Below are 12973 nucleotides of genomic sequence, written 5' to 3'. Positions count from 1 at the left end.
GTATCTCCAGCGGGCCAATCCTTGGTTTATTGGAAACACTGATGACTAGCGAGGGAAATCAGGCCTTAATTGCATCTTACCAGATCTCATCCTCTCACATAATCGTTATGGCGCATAATGGGCTTGGCATGTTTGGTTTTTGATATGAAGCTAATATAACTGGGCAAAAAAAAAAAAAACATATTCATCTTAAAGACATAAATAAACAGCTTTTTTTTATTGCTGCCTTGCTTCTCTGGTTTAGCATGTTTCCAGACATCAATAAGATGATGGAGTCTGACATAATTCTATCTGGAAATAATGTCTGAGCAGTTTTATTTCTTGGTTTTATTGGTTTGCGCTCACACTTCAATATCTGCTGTTTAGGAAATGTTCTCTAGTTAGCCTTCCTGAAAAATTAATTTAATTATTCATTTATTATGAGCCTAGTGTGGAGGTGCATCTCAACAAATTGGAATATCATGTAAAGTTAATTTATTTCAGTAATTCAATTTGAAAAGTAGGCTCATATATTATATTAGATTATGACTCTCTGTGATATATTTCAAGTGTTTATTTCTGTTTGATGATTATGGCTTACAGCTAATGAAAATCAAAAATCAAGTTTCTGAGAAAATTAGAATCTTACCAATAAAAATATTTTTGAAAGGGATCCACATATAGTTGAACATGTTGGCCAAAACATGTTGTAAGCATACTATTAACGCAAACGTTATTGTTTGGGATATGTAAAAACTCCTAAATACTTCAAAAATTGTATATCTTTATCTTTATTTTTCCCCTACAGATGTTCACATTTTTTTCACCTCCGCAATGCATGTTGGGTCATGACACAGGTGAGCTATGATGGACTGGAGCCTTTAAATAAAACATATAAAATATGTCAAGGTTGTGGAGGCTGACGAAAGCAGCCCACAAAACATGCATTTTGGGGAAACTGCCTTAAAGTTTTTACGTGCCGCTGAAACGAACAAATGTAATCGGCTGTTTACCAGATTAGCTAGAGCTAATACTATTAGCAGCAGCTAACGCGAGATAAAAACAAATAGGAAGATAATGAAAGGATGTTTAAACTGACCGTAAGTAAAGCAACTTTTAAGTCTTTGTAACACACCATTCTAATCTGAGAAAAATGTTTAGATAACGATCCTTACCGTAAACAACTTGAGTTATTAACCGTAGCTCTTTGCAGCATACGATGTCCTTTCATTCTGGCGATAAGAAGCTGAAGTTGGCTTCCGGTTTTAACTCCCAATATGGGAACTGGCTATAGGATGATTCCATTAAATTTTTCACTGTCTTGAATATATTTAATGCTCTCTATAATAAAAACTAAAATACTTAGTTACTTAAAGCTTGTTCTAGATCATTCTGCTGAAACTGCACTTAGACGTAGTGTGTCGTTCTGTTTCTCTGCTTTTATTCATTCAGAAGCTAACTTCAGAGTCGAGTTAGCGTTTTCAAGCAGCAGCTACAGTAAACATTAGCCTTTTTGGCCGACTCATTTTCATCCAGCCTGTCATTTCTGCATTTCCTTCAACACATTCTACACATTACTTAAGTGACAATGAGCTCCTAAGAATGAGACCCTTGTTGTAAGACACAATAAAAAAAGTAATTCTCAATTTCGGCTTAAGATAAGTCTAGTTTTCTTGGCATCTTACCAGTGATTTTTGGTAGGGGGAATCGTAGCTGGATACAGGGATTAAGGCTTTTTCTGCAACAACTACACCCCAACTCTCACCTTTTACCACAGGATATAATCGTCCATATGTGGTTCCAAACAAAAACAAAAAAAATCTGGTTATTCCAGCTAAAAATGGCTGAATTAAGCATTGCCTTGGTGATGAGTTCTACCACATTGGGATTTGTGGTGAATCTTTAGGCCCTGGAGAGTAAAAAAAAAAAAAATAGTCCAGATGAACTTGAAATCTGATGATGATGCTTCAAGGGGTTTTCAGCACGTCTTTCTGGAAGGAAACCCTGGGTCAGGATTGCTTTTCCTTACTGGTCTTGGAATGTGTTGAGATCCCCTGGGACGTCCTGGAGAGTGTCCTTGGAGAAAACTGCCTTGGTTTCTCTTTTTGACCTGCTGCTTCTCTGACCCGACCTCAGATAAGAGCTTGAAATCAGATTGATGAATCAAATTCCAGCTCTGTTCTTCACCAGTTGGTTGTTTGTATTTTAAATCTGTCTGCCTACATCATTAAGAGATTTTTGAGTTTTTATTTAAATTCAGAGAAACGTCAGGGAGTCACTGAAGCTTTATCAACTTTGTGGAGCAAAACAATGTCTAGGAAATTCAGTGGTGAATCCACTATGAAAGAAGATCAATTTGTCAGACTTCAGTAATGTACATGAGATTTTTTGTAGGATATTATGATTTACATAAGTTGAAATTTCTCCAAATGTGGAGTTAAGTTTGCTGTCTCTTACCATTCGAAGAGACAGAAACATGATTCCCTCTGGATTTTCTTTTCATATGATCTGACTGTTTATTCAAGGAATAAATAAAGTAAATGGAAAAATAAATTGTCTTCAAATGTCTGAGAAATAACTAAGTAGACATAATTTGTAGAAGCAAATCTTTAGAGATCATAACTTAGTTTCTGTTTGACTTTGAGCCCTTTGTTGCCCACTTTGCTTATAGAGATGTTTCCAGACAGTTGTGTTTATGCACAGCACTTCAATCAAGGTGAAATCAGAACTTTGACTGGGCCATTGAATAATTTTCACTCTTCTCTTTAAGCTGTTCCATTATAGGTTCATTGTGGTGTCTGGGATCATTGGCATGTCGATGACCAACTTTAGCCAAAATTCAGCTTTCAGACAGATGACCTCACATTTGATGCTACAATAATTTGGTTTACAGAGGTCTTTAAGGTCGACTCAATGGATGCAAGATTCCTGAGAGCTGCGGCTGCAAAGCAAGCCCAGATCACCGTACTCTAAGTTTGCCTAAAGGTTGGTAGGTTTTCTTTTGCTTAGTTTCCTCCAAACATGACACTGTACCTTATAGTCAAATAGATATTTATTTGGTTTCATGAATTTCAATTTTATTGTTCTAGGTGTTTTGTTGACCACAACTTTGTTGGGTTTTCCACTGGATAGTTTTGTGCAGGCTAAAGTTTTGGCTCTTTAGCCTGTTAGCTTAAATAGTCTGAGTTGGATCTCTCAGGTTTTTTGCAGTTTCTCAGCCCTTACAAACATTTGAGTAAAATTTCTGGGACATGGACCCCTGGGGAGACTTGCAATTTCCATGAATGTTTTCCATCTGTCTGACTATGGACTATGAACTCCAGAATATTTGTATAATAGTAGTATGAGTCTATTCCAGTTGTGTTGACACAACAAATCATCTTAAAATGTCCCAAGTTAGATTAATGTGTGCTCATAAATGCATGATAATTATTGGCTCAAAAACCCAGAGATAGTATAAAATTCATTGACCGCTCATTCTTTCAGCAATCACGCCCAATTATTGGCTCTATGCTTTATGCTATCTGTCTTGCTTTGGCAGGTGGCTAATGCAAACTGTGCCAAAAATGACTCAGAGCTTAAACTGCATGAAACTGATTACTGATTTATTTGTTATATGGCAGGAGCTAATACAGCAGGTCATTTCAACAAACCAATCATAAGTCAGAAAGAATATTAATCCTTTCTAGATCATATGGCAAATTCGCAATTATGAGTATTCAAATAATTATGTTTTATGGGAACTGTAATTTTGAGAGTTATTCTCATTTACATTTTATGCAACTAAAACATCAATGGCACAATTATATAGTGACACAAACCACCAGGTGTTTCAGTTTTAAGTTATTAACTTAAAATTGATAAAAATTAAAAATGACAAAGTCATCAAAATAAACAGTAACGCTGGATTGACATTTAAACAGTGTATAATTTTTTTAGCAAGTTGTACCTTTCATTTTTGTTTAGTCTTGTAAATGACAATAGTTTTATTCACATTTACTGAATATGAATAGAATAAATGAAAGAAATATCAAAAGAAAGCTACATAGAAGGCAGCTAAAAAAAAACAACTCAAAAGTTGGGCAAGGTTGGAAATGTTACATTTTTAATATCAAACTATGGCGTAACACAGTGTTCACCCAAGACAACATTATTAGTCACAAAATCCACATCTTTCAGTTCATAATGTGAAGGTTTATATGGTAATTTGTTCAGAAAAAGACATGAGAAATATTGAGACATGAGAGCAGCGACCTAAGGCCTTAAAAACAGGAACCAGACCCAAGGATTTAAGAGGGTTCTTTTGTGAGCGGAGCCTGTTTGCAATTCACCACAGCGGTAAAGGATAGCTTTCAATAAAAACGTCAACTCAAAACTTGGAAAGTTTGGCAGGATTCAGAAGAAATGTTTCTCCTGCTCCAGCTCTGACCAGCCTTGTTACTCTGATGTGCATGCAGACATGTGTTATCCCGTTCCAGCCAACATCTGTATCACCAGAATACTGTGCTTTATATCAGCAAGCCATGGAGCGACTATGCAAGCCTCACTTCGTTCCACAGAACCGGTCCATGACTTTACTCAGAAGGTCGTTAATTGTCCAAAAGTTGCTTGTCAAACTGGTATTCAGGGGACACCGTCTGTCACACTTCATACGCCATTAAGTCTGTTGACAGTTTTCTCACGACAGCTTGTATCTTGGCCTTAATTGTAGCGAAACATGTGGCAGATTTAGGCAAAGTTAAAGTACTGGTACATAGTTAAAATTTAATGTGGCTAAACGTGTACGACGGGCATTTGAAGAGTTGACACGATTAGCAGAGATCAGCCAACATTTTCTACTGGCAGAGGAAACAAAAACTAAAAACAGCTCAAGATAACAAAGGATTTGACATATTTCAGCTAGAAAAAGTATTTTATTAACAATTAAACAGTCCTATTTGCACCAAGACTTAATCAGATCCTCGGCATCGTCCTTATATTGTCCTCATTTCCTACTTTTAAGAAGTGGCATCAAGTGCTTTTTTTTTTGTTGTTGCCATCAAGTGCTTTTGAAGTGATTTATCTGCTATGGAAAACTACAGAAAGGTAGAGTACAATTTGTTCCTGCTTTATATTTTTAATATTTTATCCCTCTAAAATTTGACGATATTTTCCCTTCAATTCTCTGAAGAGATTCGTTTTTTTCATTTGTTCTGCACACAAATGTAAAACTGTAGATCAACTTCTTATTTGGCTGCAGATTCTAAAGCTATTTAACTTTTTGTCTAAAGCTATCCAGGCAGTAAAGAGCCTGTGTGTGTCAGTACCAAGAAGGAACACGTGATGAACCAGTGAGCCGGAGTTTTGTACTGAGGTTCAGGAAACAATCTGTCGAACATGACCTCAGGGGGGTTCAGCAGAAAAAACGTTGGACGTTGCAGTTCTTACCAAATATGCTTCTGTATCTGGAAGATAAAATATAGAAAAGGCTTAGACGGAGAGCAGAAATTTGCCTTCATTTTCTCTGTTTTTATGCAGTCAACACAAGGCCTGATTAAGCTGTTACAGCTTTATAGTCAGTAACAGTTTTGGACATTACAAACTAAGTGAGGTGGACGGTTTCAAGGTTTAGTCATTAAACTAAAAGTCGGCCCTCGTTTGACCCTTGCTGGGTGTTCGCTTCAGGCTCGACACGGAACCATCGCCGCTGTCACGGAGAAGACGTGTTTCCGCTCTTGGCTCAGCAGGTCACAAGCCTTGAACTGAGCAAATGTGTTTACATTTCTATACAGCCCGCGTCGACTGTCTTAAAGAGAATGTTTGCTTTATTTTTCTTTCCCATGCTGCCCACACTGTTTTTAGCAATGTTGATCGGAAACTAGATGGTCAAAACCACCTCTGTTTCTGTCTCACACATTGAAAGTTGAAGGGGCATAGTGCAAATGATGGAATGTCGTCTTTCATCTCACTCAGTGTTGTTCAAATCTTCTGTAATAAGGGCCAAATCATCATCAGGGTGAAAGAACTTGCAGGCCAAAAATGTTGTTTTAAATCAAATATAATGTTGTCCTGAAAGACATAAAAAAAAAAACAAGTATCCATTACACTGATGTGCATCCTAGGGCTGCACAAGAACATTTGGAGGGCTGCAAATGTTCCCCAAGCCACACTTTGACACATTAACCAACCTGCTTTGACATCAGAGCTAAAAGAAAGTATTTAGTCTAGTTGAATTGATTTTAATTATGTACAGTGCGCCAAAGCAATTTATTATATATAAGCATCTCAGATAGGTTACTTTCTGTCCAGTTATATATAATCTGAGTTGGTTCATTTTATCCCCATGCTATTCCATACAACTCAGTTGACATTTGATTAAAGATTACCAATAAGCAAAAACTCGCCAGTGTAATCAAAACCTTAAGATTTAATAAAAAAATAAAAAATAATAAAAACGTGGCTCTTGTACTGCCTCATTCTGACCAAAACTGAGCCCATTTTGGAGAGAAATGTGGTGACTAACGGCTCAATTAACTGGCAAGCAACGTACATATAGAGTATGTACGTTGTAGTATTTCTAATTGTTGTTAAAAAATTAAAAAAGATTCTGATCCTGTTTCTAGACATTCTGATCAACTCTGAAGATAAAGTACAGCCACATATATTTTATTACATTTTTCATTGTATAAATTAGTGCAACCTTATTTTTGTAGGAAACAAAAATGTTGGATTTTTTAGCAGTGCAAAAACACAAAATCTTACCATGTATCTGTGATCTAGTTTCTAGTGTAAATATCTCAGCACACTTGAAATAAGACAAAGCTAACTTACAGATATCTGTTAAGTAAGACGTAAGAGCTAGTTTTAGGTAAATAATTCCTTTAATATTAATTTAAAAAGTACTTGTTCCACTGGCACAGTAACCCAATTATAATAATTGGAAAAATGTTTTGCTGTAAGTGAAATAATCTGCCAATAAACTAGTACTTTTTCATCAATATTTAGGAATTGTTACCTTAAAACAAGCTTCCGTGGTTTCTTGGAAAGTTGATTGTAAGTTAGTTTTGTCTTATTTGAAGTGCACTAAGATATTTGCATCAGAATATGGACCAAAAATACTTATTCAAAGAAAAAGGGTTCAATTTTTCTGATGCTGGATTGTAAAAAAGAACAATAATTTTTTTAAGCGAAACTGAATCATTGTCAATGTAAGTGCTAAAGTAACAAGCTTGTACTCAAATTTGCGGCTCAAATGTGAATTGACTCAGTTAATGAAGCGTTCCTGCAGGTTGAAATAACAGTAAAGCACCAAAAAAATACAGTTTCCTTTACTTTAAATGTTACCTTGTTGGCTGTTCCACTTGACCTGCTGTTAAGGCCTTTGAGGTGAAATGTAGGACATGTAATTAGGGCCAAAGTGACTGGCAGTAATGGACGCATCAATAAACCACACTAACATTGTACTGACACCAACATCAGGGCTCCATGTAATGACTGTCGATGTTTCTGGAATGTATCTGTTCAATAAAAGGCTCAGACGTTTGTCAAATGTGGATCTCGGGGAAAGAAAAAGAACTCCAACAGATATGCAAACATGCCGGTGTTCAGGAGAATATGATTTAAAAAAAAAAAAAAGAAAGCTGAAAATGAATCCCTACCATTTGCAAACACACACATATGTAAAACTAAAACCCCACCCACATCCATTACCCGCCGCCCAAGCCTCCCTCCCCCCGTTCTCGTGGGTGTCGGAGTGAGAAATTAAATTTTTCTGATGAGAAACTTTTTCCTGCCCCCACTCCTCTCCTCCCATTTTCTCCTCCCATCAGTTTTTTTTAATTTATTTATTTGCTTATTTATGAACTATTAATATATGCAGTCTGAGAGAAACAGCTGTGCAGTGAAGTGTTCAGGTTGCTGCCGCGCTCACAATAGATGATCATCACGGACAGACTGATATGAGTAGCAGAGAGGCAGGGGAGGTGATGCATATCAATTGGCACTGAAATAACTGTCCATCAGGTCTGTGACAGAGACAATAAACTTCAATTTGGCGTTAATTGTTACTTTCAGTCCTGAGCGCGGTCTGAGAACAAGAGGTGTGAGGAGTATTTAGTGTGAGGAATATTAAGTAAATTAACTGCTTCTTCTTCATGGATCTGTTCAGTTCTGCCGACAGTTCTCTCACTAACGCCACTCACAGCGGAGGAGTGAAACGGAAACCAGTCTGCCAACATTTGGGGATTTGGAAAACATTGAAAGTTGAGTTTACTGGGGTTTTAAATTCAAGCTTTCAGACTTTGTTGTTATTTTTCAAAGCAGTCTTGTCATGTTTTCTGAAGCTTTTTATGAGGACTTAGGGAGCTTTGCTTGCTTATTGTCTATCAAGTCCCTGCATCTACCCTTGAAGGCATCACAGAAAATGGGGAAACGTGAGAACAAATAAAAGACAAAAGAATGAGTCAGAACTATTGGAACTGAGAGTCTGAAAGTTAAATCTTTAGGCAAATAGGGGGACAATCCATCGAAGACCTGAAAGCTGCAACATCCTTAAGTTTTTCAGCAACTTTAGCGCAATGCTGTCTCGTTCTATTTGAGTCTATGAGGTTTTACAGAGCGGAGATGAATAGTTTAACAAACTGCCCTGAAAATGAGCGAGAAAGCAGTCAAAGTCCAAAGAAAATGTAAAGATAAACAGAAACCCTGAAAATCTGCTTACTATACTTTAAAACAGTGATCCTCAAATTGTCCTCAATTTGTTACTTTCTCCTACTACTCTCCGGTTATGCCTTATCTTCAGTTGTCGGTGCAATTAACTTTATGCTCTCTCTGTTTCTTTCTCTTCATAGAAGTTACATCTGGCCTGGTGTAGGGGCAGGAATATCTTAAAACATCAAAGTGAGAGCATAACCCCGCCCCCAGGCAATTTCTTGAAACGTTCCACCAAAGTGGGCGGAGCCAAGAAACACTGAGTGTGTGGGGATGATTGGAAGGAGTTAAATGGGCTGAAGTCAGGATCAGAAAATCACTGTTTGCTGCTATGTTTGGTGACTTTACAGACCCCTCTAGCAACTTTTCTCAAAAAAGAAAATAAATAAAAATAGCCACAAATTTAGTGACTTTTTTCGAAACACCAATCACTTTGCAGTAACTATACTGAGTGAGAGCCCCTCCTGCTTCCTAATCACTGCAGTCAGCCTCACACATTCGAGCAATAAGGAGATCCATTGCACTCTGTGTCCACATTGCAGGCGAATCGTACATTGAAAGCTGAGAAACGCCATCGATCATCGATCTCGCTGTCCCAGCTCCTGACTCGCCTTGTGGTCGTGTGACTGAGTGATATGGTTTTATACCCAAACGCACGACTGTGGTGTAGACGTCAACCAGGCTGTATTTGTTGTCACCAATAGGAAAATTTGACTGCAGTAGCCACCTTACAGCCCACAGAGGGCAGTGCTAAGATGATTTTACGCTAAATATTGCAGAATTCAACAAAATTAAATATGAACTATATAAACAAACTGAATTAGAAATACGGGGTTTAATTGCTCATAAGATTCAGTTATTTTCAGTGATTTGAAATTTTCACAACTAAACTAACGAGTAAAAAAAATCAGCATTTTGCAATTAACAGTTACAAACCGATAGATTTTTTTTTTAATTACACATATACTGTTAATATACATAACAGGGCATTTTGCGTTGACTGCTGCCAGATTGTTTTCCTGTTGCAGGAATCTCAGGAACACATGAATAGGTGTCTAAATTCATCACAGTGTTCCGTACAATAGAGAGACCTATAAACACATTCAAATATTTTTGTTTTTGCATTCTCCGGCCAAGTCTTTCACGCCTGTAACACCGTCCGTTCCTTCACAGCCTGTAATCACATTTCACTTAAAGATCCCACGCTCCCACGCAGTCCCAGCAGGCGACATGTTCATCCAGTCAATCATCTGATCTGTAACGCAGTCAGTCAGTCTCTTAGGTGGAGCAGTCCATCAGGCTGTCTGCGTGGGCAGCAGAACCCAACACATGAACCGACTGGTCCTTTTTCGTTTCCTGAAAGAGAGCGGGGAGCAAGAGAGCAGAACCTGATTTAACCCCCGGCAGCCTTATTAGCAGGTTAACTGGCACGAGTAGGCGGGCGATGATTGTGTTTCTGTGTGCGTGGGAGGGAAGAGCTGATGGGCGGAGCTATGGGAGAGTGACAGCGGCGTGGGCGGCGGGCTGTGTCCCTGAGCGCCCCAAGGGAAGGTGACAATGCTGGTTTAGGCACGTGTTACTGGTGTAAAGTGGAGTGTGTGTGTGTCGGGGGGGGTCACTGCAGCTGTCGAGGTGTCTACAAGGTTGTCGGCGAAAACAAAATCTGCTGGTGGGTGGACAGGCTGTTTGTCGAACACTCTGTTTCTATTTGGCTCATACAAGTAAACGAGGCAGGGAGTGGAAATGGCTGTTAGGAATGACTGACCCCTCTGTGACACACTCCAGCGCGAGGTCAGCTTCTGATTTGAAGAACCGCCATCTTTCACTCGGCTTTTAGAGGCTGTGGACGTGACAGAGCCACTGTGCTAGTTTCTAGATTTCTTAATAGTTATTTCTAAAGCCCTTCCATGAGATTTGGTCAAACGTGTTTTTCCTCTGCAGACTTTGATTATTTCATGTGACAGACCAACGTAAAGTGCAAGTAGATTTACGATGACATTTTTTTTTAAAGATGAAAATGCTAAAATATGAGGTATGCATCTGCAGTTCATGGGGGTCAACCATTTTTCATTGCAATTCCAGCTGCAGGACTCCTGTGGTGTGTCTATACCAGCTTTGTACATCTAACCATCACCTGTTTAGTCCATCCATCTTTGAACGAAAGCTCAAGCTGAGTTAGACCTATAATTAGAAAAACATCTGAAAAAGAGTGAACATCACTTTCTGAATGGAACCTGATTTGGATTTGATTGGGCTTTACTTGGACCATTTAAACTGAAAAATGTGCTTTGATCAAATCCTTTCCATTGCATTGCAACTCTGGGTGTGTGTTTACTGTTGCCCTGTTGAACGTCGTCTCTTCCTTCCGCAATCCAGAACCTGACTGTTGAGTTAACTGGGTTCCTCAAGTTGTTCTTAGGTGTGTGTGTGTGTGTGTGTGTGTGTGTGTGGTTGTTTCTCCTGTGTGTCTCTGTGTTGCCCTGTGATGGACTGGCAACCTGTCCAGGGTGGAACCCATCTCTCGTTCAATGATAGCTGGAGATCGGAACCAGACCCCCAATAGCTGGATGGAAAAAAAATTGTACTCAGCCGAAAAAATAAATTGTTGGTCTTGCCCACCCAAAGCAACTTCTTCCACATGTTTGCTATGTCCTTTTTAGGCTAATGGCAAACTGCAAACATGACTTGTTCTGTCCTTTATAGGCTCTCCCACACTTTAAACCGAAGCCAAACAGATGATGTGCAATCATGTGGTTGCACATACCATGTGGACAATGCGCACAATGACTTTCTGTTCAAGTAATGCAGCAAACTTCGGATCCAACCGCACAACACTTTGTACAGAGCTTTTTGTGACCCGGGCCTGATGTGGAGAAAGGGAGGTCGAAACTTTACTGCGATGCCACGTTACCACATCAATCGGAGCCGATTTCAGACGAACGCTTTGGATGGGAGGAGAGCCTTAAAACTTTCTGTTCCTGAAAGAAAAACACAAAGAGCACACCAGAGATTTTTTTAAGGCAATATGTTGCTTAGGGTTTTATTAAAACCAAAAAAAAAAAAAATGAGATTACTTTAAATGGAAGAAACAAGAGATGACTCAAAACTTTTGCACACCTATATCACAAACGTAGTTTTGAATAGCTGTTATCACTTCTTTTTGTTAGAGTAACTTTTAACCCCACATAACTTGTGAGGCTGTTACAGCACCAGCCATCGCTGTATTTATTTAAACATGCACTGCATAAAAAGCTTGTCCTTTCTGCACATTATAAAGCTGCAGGTGGTTGCACTAATGGTTCTTTTGTTCCAGCCGCTCCAATTACTGGACCACATGGGAAAATTTGGATGATAAAATGCTTCCCTTCCTCGCTAATGTCAGCATGCCCTTCAGCACGGCGGTTAACCTAATATTCAGCAGTACGGGGTTTATGGTTGTATGAGTAGTGACATTGTCCAGCATGAGAGTATTTGCGATGATTGACCTACAAGTTAAATATGCTTGTTTCCTTGTGGTCAGTGCCAAAAAGTCTGATTTAGGGGTTATTGATGGTGATACAGCAGCCCATATTGGAGTTATTGGCAGGGATAATGGGGAACATGAACTAATTGATCCTCGTACGCTTCCCAGATGGACCGGGCAGACAAGCAATACCTCATCCTCACAAAAATAACTCAAAAGCTTAAATCCCCCCTCCCCACCCACCTTCTGCATCTCGGAGACGTTAGTCCAGGCTGGAGCTGTCTGTGGTGTGATGATTGACAGCTTGGTCTAAATGAACTGCAGCAGAGCTTGGAGCATGCTGGAGGTTTTTTTTTTCTTGGTGTGTGGAGAGCTGAACGGTTGGGGGAGCTCCCAACGTCAGCTATTGATCTACAGAGTCCCCTTAAGGCAACTAATCAAATGAGGAGGACACTGAGGGGACACATGAGGCACTTGAAAGTTTCTCAAGTTTCACAGGCAGACGCACACACACAATCTGTCAATCTGTTGTTCAGTTTGCCTCTTTGTGTGTGTGTGTGTGCATGCATGCACGTCTCCTAAGAATCCCTCACTATGTCTGGAGCGATCCATCAGCCGCAAAGAGACTGCTGGAGTTCACTTCTGCAGGTCCAGATCCACAGATGGACTTTTCTCTGCCACTGAAGCCCAGAGGGAGTGTTGGTCAGTGGGCACGGCCCCTCAAAGAGGCTGGGAGTCTGGACAGATGCCCTGGAGCTCAGGGGACGATGAAGGGAATAAATTATACACTAATCATTTTTAGGCAAGTAGAGATGTTTATTTTAAATTTGTTTTCAATATCAG

The 12973-nt window shown here is 39.2% G+C and overlaps 1 long non-coding RNA gene across 1 annotated transcript; it reads left to right on the top strand.

Moving 5' to 3' along the window:
* Positions 1–769: 769 nt before the first annotated feature.
* LOC106960574 (uncharacterized) lies at positions 770–12525 on the top strand. Its single transcript, XR_001427602.1, has 4 exons — positions 770–836; positions 2750–2968; positions 4982–5064; positions 11371–12525. It is a non-coding gene; the product is annotated as an uncharacterized LOC106960574 (long non-coding RNA).
* Positions 12526–12973: the final 448 nt, after the last annotated feature.

This window comes from Poecilia latipinna, unplaced genomic scaffold (assembly GCF_001443285.1).
Source record: "Poecilia latipinna isolate Pla-1442-1.1 unplaced genomic scaffold, P_latipinna-1.0 Scaffold1198, whole genome shotgun sequence".
Classification (NCBI taxonomy): Eukaryota; Metazoa; Chordata; class Actinopteri; order Cyprinodontiformes; family Poeciliidae; genus Poecilia; species Poecilia latipinna.
Note: the sequence above shows the minus strand (reverse complement) of the source record. Positions and strands in the feature narration are given on the sequence as shown.